Source organism: Scyliorhinus torazame, chromosome 23, assembly GCF_047496885.1.
Source record: "Scyliorhinus torazame isolate Kashiwa2021f chromosome 23, sScyTor2.1, whole genome shotgun sequence".
NCBI classification, from domain to species: domain Eukaryota; kingdom Metazoa; phylum Chordata; class Chondrichthyes; order Carcharhiniformes; family Scyliorhinidae; genus Scyliorhinus; species Scyliorhinus torazame.
The window spans coordinates 57795033-57802794 of NC_092729.1; positions in this window are offsets into that span (position 1 = coordinate 57795033).

Here is a 7762-nt window from a genome sequence, read left to right on the forward strand (position 1 = left end):
ACTGTAGGGCACCATTTATGTAGGATCTGTTTCCAGCAGTGTACCGTTTACAAAAACGTTGTTTACTGTAGGGCATCGTTTATATATAATCTGTTTCCAGCAGTATACTGTTTACATAAACACTGTTTACTGTAGCGCACCGTTTATATAGAATCAGTTTCCAGCAATACACTGTTTACATAAACACTGTTTTCTGTAGGGCAATGTTTATATAGAATCTGTTTCCAGCAGTATACTGTTTACATAAACATTGTTTACTGCAGAGCACCTTTTATATATAATCTGTTTCCAGCAGTATACTGATTACATAAACACTGTTTACTGTAGGGCACCGTTTATATAGAATCTGTTTAGAGCAGTATACTGTTTACATAAACTCTGTTTATTGTAGAGCACCGTTTATATAGAAACTGTTTCCAGCAGTATACTGTTTCCATAAACACTGTTTACCGTAGAGCACCGGTTATATAGAATCTGCTTCCAGCAGTATACTGTTTAGATAAATACTGTTTACTGTAGAGCACCGTTTATATAGAATCTGTTTCCAGCAGTATACTGTTTACATAAACACTGTTTACCGTAGAGCACCGTTTATATAGAAACTGTTTCCAGTATGTATACCGTTTACATAATTACTGTTTACTGTAGAGCACCGTTTATATAGAATCAGTTTCCAGCAGTATTCTGGTTACATAAACACTGTTTACTGTAGATCACCTTTTATATAGAATCTGTTTCCAGCAGTATACTGTTTACATAAAGACTGTTTACTATAGGGCGCCGTTTATATAGAATCAGTTTCCAGCAGTATCCTGTTTACATAAACACTGTTTACTGTAGAGCTCCGTTTATATAGAATCTATTTCCAGCAGTATACTGTTTACATATACATTGTTTACTGTAGAGCACCGTTTTTTTAGAATCTGTTTCCAGCAGTATACTGTTTCCATAAACACTATTTACTGTAGGGCACCGTTTATATAGAATCTGTTTCCAGCAGTATACTGTTTACATAAACACTGTTTACTGTAGAGCACCGTTTATATAGAATATGTTACCAGCAGTATACTGTTTACATAAACACTGTTTACTGTAGATCACCGTTTATATTGAATCTGTTTCCAGCAGTATTCTGTTTACATAAACACTGTTTACTGTTGAGCACCGTTTATATAGAATCTGTTTCCAGCAGTATACTGTTTACATAAACACTGTTTACTGTAGGGCATCGTTGAGATTGAATCTGTTTCCAGCAGTTTACCATTTACATAAATAATGTTTACTGTAGAGCACTGTTCATATAGAATCTGTTTCCAGCAGTGTACTGTTTACATAAACACTGTTTACTGTAGGGCACTGATTATATATAATCTGTTTCCAGCAGTATACTGTTTACATAAACACTGTTTACTGTAGAGCACCGTTTATATAGAATCTGTTTCCAGCAGTATACAGTTTACGTAAACACTGTTTACTGTAAAGCACCGTTTATATAGAATCTGTTTCCAGCATCATACTGTTTACATAAACACTGTTTACTGTAGGGCACCGTTTATATAGAATCTGTTTCCAGCAGTTTACCATTTACATAAATAGAGTTTACTGTCGAGCACCGTTTATATAGAATCTGTTTCCAGCAATATACTGTTTACGTAAACACGGTTTACTGTAGGGCACCGTTTTTATAGAATATGTTTAAAGCAGTATACTGTTTACATAAACACTGTTTACTTTAGGGCACCTTTTATATAGAATCTGTTTCCAGCAGTTTACCGTTTACATAAATACTGTTTACTGTAGAGCACCGTATATATAGAATCTGTTTCCAGCAGTATACTGTTTACATAAACACTGTTTATTGTAGAGCACCGTTTATATAGAATTTATTTCCAGCAGTTTACCATTTACATAAATACTGTTTACTGTAGAGCACCGTTTATATAGAATCTGTTTCCAGCAGTACACTGTTTATATAAACACTGGTTACTGTAGTGCACCGTTTATATAGAATCTGTTTCTAGCAGTATACGATTTACATAAATACTGTTTACTGTAGAGCACCGTTTATATAGAATTTGTTTCCAGCAGTATACCGTTTACATAAATACTGTTTACTGTAGAGCACCGTTTATATAGAATCAGTTTCCAGCAGTATACTGGTTACATAAACACTGTTTACTGTAGGGCTCCGTTTATAAAGAATCAGTTTCCAGCAGAATACTGGTTACATAAACACTGTTTAATGTAGGGCTCCGTTTATATATAATCTGTTTCCAGCAGTATACCGTTTACATAAACGTTGTTTACTGAAGGGCATCGTTTATCTAGAATCTGTTTCCAGCAGTATATTGTTGACATAAACATTGTTTACTGTAGGGCAGCGTTTATATATAATCTGTTTCCAGCAGTTTACCATTTACATAAATACAGTTTACTGTAGTGCACCTTTTATATAGAATCTGTTTCCAGCAGTATTCTGTTTACATAAACACTGTTTACTGTAGACCACCGTTTATATAGATTCTGTTTCCAGCAGTTTACCATTTACATAAATAATGTTTACTGTAGGGCACCGTTTATATAGAATCTGTTTCCAGCAGTATGCTGTTTCCATAAACACTGTTTACTGTCGAGCACCGTTTATATAGAATCTGTTTACCGCAGTATACTGTGTACATAAACACTGTTTACTGTAGAGCACCGTTTATATAGAATCTGTTTCCAGCAGTATACTGTTTACATAAACACTGTTTACTGTAGGGCACCGTTTAAAAATAATCTGTGTCCAGCAGTCTCCTGTTTACATAAACACTGTTTTCTGTAGGGCATCGTTTATATTGAATCTGTTTCCAGCAGTTTACCATTTACATAAATACTGTTTACTGCTGAGCACCGTTTATATAGAATCTTTTTACAGCAGTATACTGTGTACATAAACACTGTTCACTGTAGGGCACCTTTCATATAGAATCTGTTTCCAGCAGTATACTGTTTACGTAAACACTGTTTACTGCTGAGCACCGTTTATATAGAATCTGTTTACAGCAGTATACTGTGTACATAAACACTGTTTACTGTAGAGCAACCGTTTATATAGAATCTGTTTCCAGCAGTATACTGTTTACATAAACACTGTTTTCTGTCGGGCATCGTTTATATTGAATCTGTTTCCAGCAGTTTACCATTTACATAAATACTGTTTACTGTAGGGCACCGTTTATATAGAATCTGTTTCCAGCAGTATACTGTTTACATAAACACTGTTTACTGTAGGGCACCGTTTATATAGAATCTGCTTCCAGCAGTATACTGTTTAGATAAATACTGTTTACTGTAGAGCACCGTTTATATAGAATCTGTTTCCAGCAGTATACTGTTTCCATAAACACTGTTTACCGTAGAGCACCGGTTATATAGAATCTGCTTCCAGCAGAATACTGTTTAGATAAATACTGTTCACTGTAGAGCACCGTTTATATAGAAACTGTTTCCAGCAGTATACCATTTACATAAATACTGTTTACTGTAGAGCACCGTTTATATAGAATCTGTTTCCAGCAGTATACCGTTTACATAATTACTGTTTACTGTAGATCCCCGTTTATATAGAATCAGTTTCCAGCAGTATACTGGTTACATAAACACTGTTTACTGTAGATCACCTGTTATATAGAATCTGTTTCCAGCAGTATACTGTTTACATAAAGACTGTTTACTGTAGGGCGCCGTTTATATAGAATCAGTTTCCAGCAGTATACTGTTTACATAAACACTGTTTAATGTAGAGCTCCGTTTATATAGAATCTATTTCCAGCAGTATACTGTTTACATAAACACTGTTTACTGTCGAGCACCGTTTATATAGATTTTGCTTCCAGCAATTTACCATTTACATACATACTGTTTACTGTAGAGCACCGTTTACATAGAATCTGTTTCCAGCAGTATACTGGTTACATAAACACTGTTTACTGGAGAGCACCGTTTACATAGAATCTGTTTCCAGCAGTATACCATTTACAGAAATACTGTTGACTGTAGAGCACCGTTAATATAGAATCTGTTTCCAGCAGTATACCGTTTACATAAATACTGTTTATTGTAGAGCACCGTTTATATAGAATCAGTTTCCAGCAGTATACTGGTTACATAAATACTGTTTACTGTAGGGTCCCGTTTATATAGAATCAGTTTCCAGCAGTATACTGGTTACATAAACACTGTTTACTGTAGGGCACCGTTTATATAGAATCAGTTTCCAGCAGTATACTGGTTACATAAACCCTGTTTAATGTAGAGCACCGTTTATATAGAATCTGTTTCCAGCAGTATCCTGATTACAGAAACACTGTTTTCTGTACAGCACTGTTTATATAGATTCTGTTTCCAGCAGTTTACCATTTACATAAATACTGTTTACTGTAGAGCACCGTTTATATAGAATCAGTTTCCAGCAGTATACTGGTGACATACACACTGTTTACTGTAGAGTACCGTTTATATAGAATCTGTTTCCAGCAGTATACCTTTTACATAAATACTGTTTACTGGAGAGCACCGTTTATATAGAATCTGTTTCCAGCAGTATACCGTTTACATAAATACTGTTTACTGGAGAGCACCGTTTATATAGAATCAGTTTCCAGCAGTACACTGGTTACATAAACACTGTTTAATGTAGGCCACCGTTTATGTAGAATTGGTTTCCAGCAGTATACCGTTTACATAAACTCTGTATACTGTAGGGCACCATTTATGTAGGATCTGTTTCCAGCAGTGTACCGTTTACATAAACGTTGTTTACTGTAGGGCATCGTTTATATAGAATCTGTTTCCAGCAGTATACTGTTTACATAAACACTGTTTACTGTAGCGCACCGTTTATATAGAATCAGTTTCCAGCAATACACTGTTTACATAAACACTGTTTTCTGTAGGGCAATGTTTATATAGAATCTGTTTCCAGCAGTATACTGTTTACATAAACATTGTTTACTGCAGAGCACCTTTTATATATAATCTGTTTCCAGCAGTATACTGATTACATAAACACTGTTTACTGTAGGGCACCGTTTATATAGAATCTGTTTAGAGCAGTATACTGTTTACATAAACTCTGTTTATTGTAGAGCACCGTTTATATAGAATCTGTTTCCAGCAGTATACTGTTGACATAACCACTGTTTAATGTAAGGCACCATTTATCGATAATCTTCTTCCAGCAGTATACTGCTTACATAAACACTGTTTACTGTAGGGTACCGTTGATATAGAATCTGTTTCCAACAGATTACCATTTACATAAATACTGTTTACTGTAGAGCCCCGTTTATATAGAATCTGTTTCCAGCAGTATACTGTTTACATAAACAGTGTTTAATGTAGTGCACCGTTTATATAGAATCAGTTTCCAACAGTATACTGGTTACATAAACACTGTTTAATGTAGGGCACCGATTATATAGAATCTGTTTCCAGCAGTATACCGTTTACATAAACACTGTATACTGTAGGGCACCATTTATAGAGAATCTGTTTCCAGCAGTATACCGTTTACATAAACACTGTTTACTGTAGGGCACCGTTTATACAGAATCTGTTTTCAGCAGTATACTGTGTACATAAACACTGTTTACTGTAGAGCACCGTTTATATCGAATCTGTTACCAGCAGTATACTGTTTACATAAATACTGTTTACTGTAGGGCACCGTTTATATAGACTCTGTTTACAGCAGTATACTGTTTACATAAACACTGTTTATTGTAGGGTACCGTTTATATAGAATCTGTTTCCAGCAGTATACTGTTACATAAACACTGTTTACTGTAGGGCACCGTTTATATAGACTCTGTTTACATCAGTATACTGGTTACATAAACACTTTTTACTGTAGAGCACCGTTTAATAAGTATCTGTTTCCAGGAGTATACCATTTACATAAATACTGTTTACTGTAGAGCACCGTTTATATAGAATCTGTTTCCAGCAGTATACCGTTTACATACATACTGTTTACTGGAGAGCACCGTTTATATAGAATCAGTTTGCAGCAGTATACTGTTTACATAAACACTGTTTACTGTAGGGCACCGTTTATATAGACTGTTTACATCAGTATACTGTTTACATAAACAATGTTTACTGCAGGGCACCGTTTATATAGAATTTATTTCCAGGAGTATACTGTTTACATAAACACTGTTTACTGTAGAGCACCGTTTATATAGAATCTGTTTCCAGCAGTTTACCATTTACATCAATACTGGTTACTGTAGAGCACCGTTTATATAGAATCTGTTTCCAGCAGTATACTGGTTACATAACCACTGTTTAATGTCGGGCACCATTTATATAGAATCAGTTTCCAGCAGTATACTGGTTACATAAACACTGTTTAATGTAGGGCACCGTTTATATACAATCTGTTCCAGCAGTATACCGTTTACATAAACACTGTTTACTGTCGGGCACCGTTTATATAGAATCTGTTTCCAGCAGTATACTGTTTACATAAACACTGTTTACTGTAGAGCACCGATTATATAGAATCTGTTTCCAGCAGTAAACTGTTTACATAAATACTGTTTACTGTAGAGCACCGTTTATATAGAATATGTTTCCAGCAGTATACCGTTTACATAAACTGTGTATACTGTAGGGCACCATTTATATAGAATCTGTTTCCAGCAGTGTACCGTTTACATAAACGTTGTTTACTGTAGGGCATCGTTTATATTGAATCAGTTTCCAGCAATATACTGTTTACATAAACACAATGTGGAGATGCCGGCGTTGGACTGGGGTGAGCACAGTACGAAGTCTTACAACACCAGGTTAAAGTCCAAAAGGTTTGTTTCGATGTCACTCGCTTTCGGAGCGCTGCTCCTTCCTCAGGTGAATGAAGAGGTATGTTCCAGAAACACATATATAGATAAATTCAAAGATGCCAAACAATGCATGGAATGCGACCATTAGCAGGTGATTAAATCTTTACAGATCCAGAGATGGGGTGACACGAGGTTAAAGAGGTGTGAATTGCATCAAGCCAGGACAGTTGGTAGGATTTCGGCCAACGTTGTCTACCTCATACGCTGCAGGAAAGAATGTCCCGAAGCATGGTACATTGGCGAGACCATGCAGACGCTGCGACAACGAATGAACGGACATCGCGCAACAATCACCAGGCAGGAATGTTCCCTTCCAGTCGGGGAACACTTCAGCAGTCAAGGGCATTCAGCCTCTGATCTCCGGGTAAGCGTTCTCCAAGGCGGCCTTCAGGACCCGCGACAACGCAGAATCGCCGAGCATAAACTTATAGCCAAGTTCCGCACACATGAGTGCGGCCTCAACCGGGACCTGGGATTCATGACGCATTACACTCATCCCCCACCATCTGGCCTGCGAAATCCTACCAATTGTCCTGGCTTGATGCAATTCACACCTCTTTAACCTGGGGTCAACCCATCTCTGGATCTGTAAAGATTTAATCACCTGCTAATGGTCGCATTCCATGTATTGTTTGGCATCTTTGAATTTGTCTATATATGTGTTTCTGGAACATAACTCTTCATTCACCTGAGGAAGGAGCAGCGCTCCGAAAGCTAGTGACATCAAAACAAACCTGTTGGACTTTAACCTGGTGCTGTAAGACTTCTTACTGCACATAAACACTGTTTACTGTAGAGCACCGTTTATATTGAATCTGTTTCCAGCAGTATACTGTTTACATAAACACTGTTTACTGTAGAGCACCGTTTAT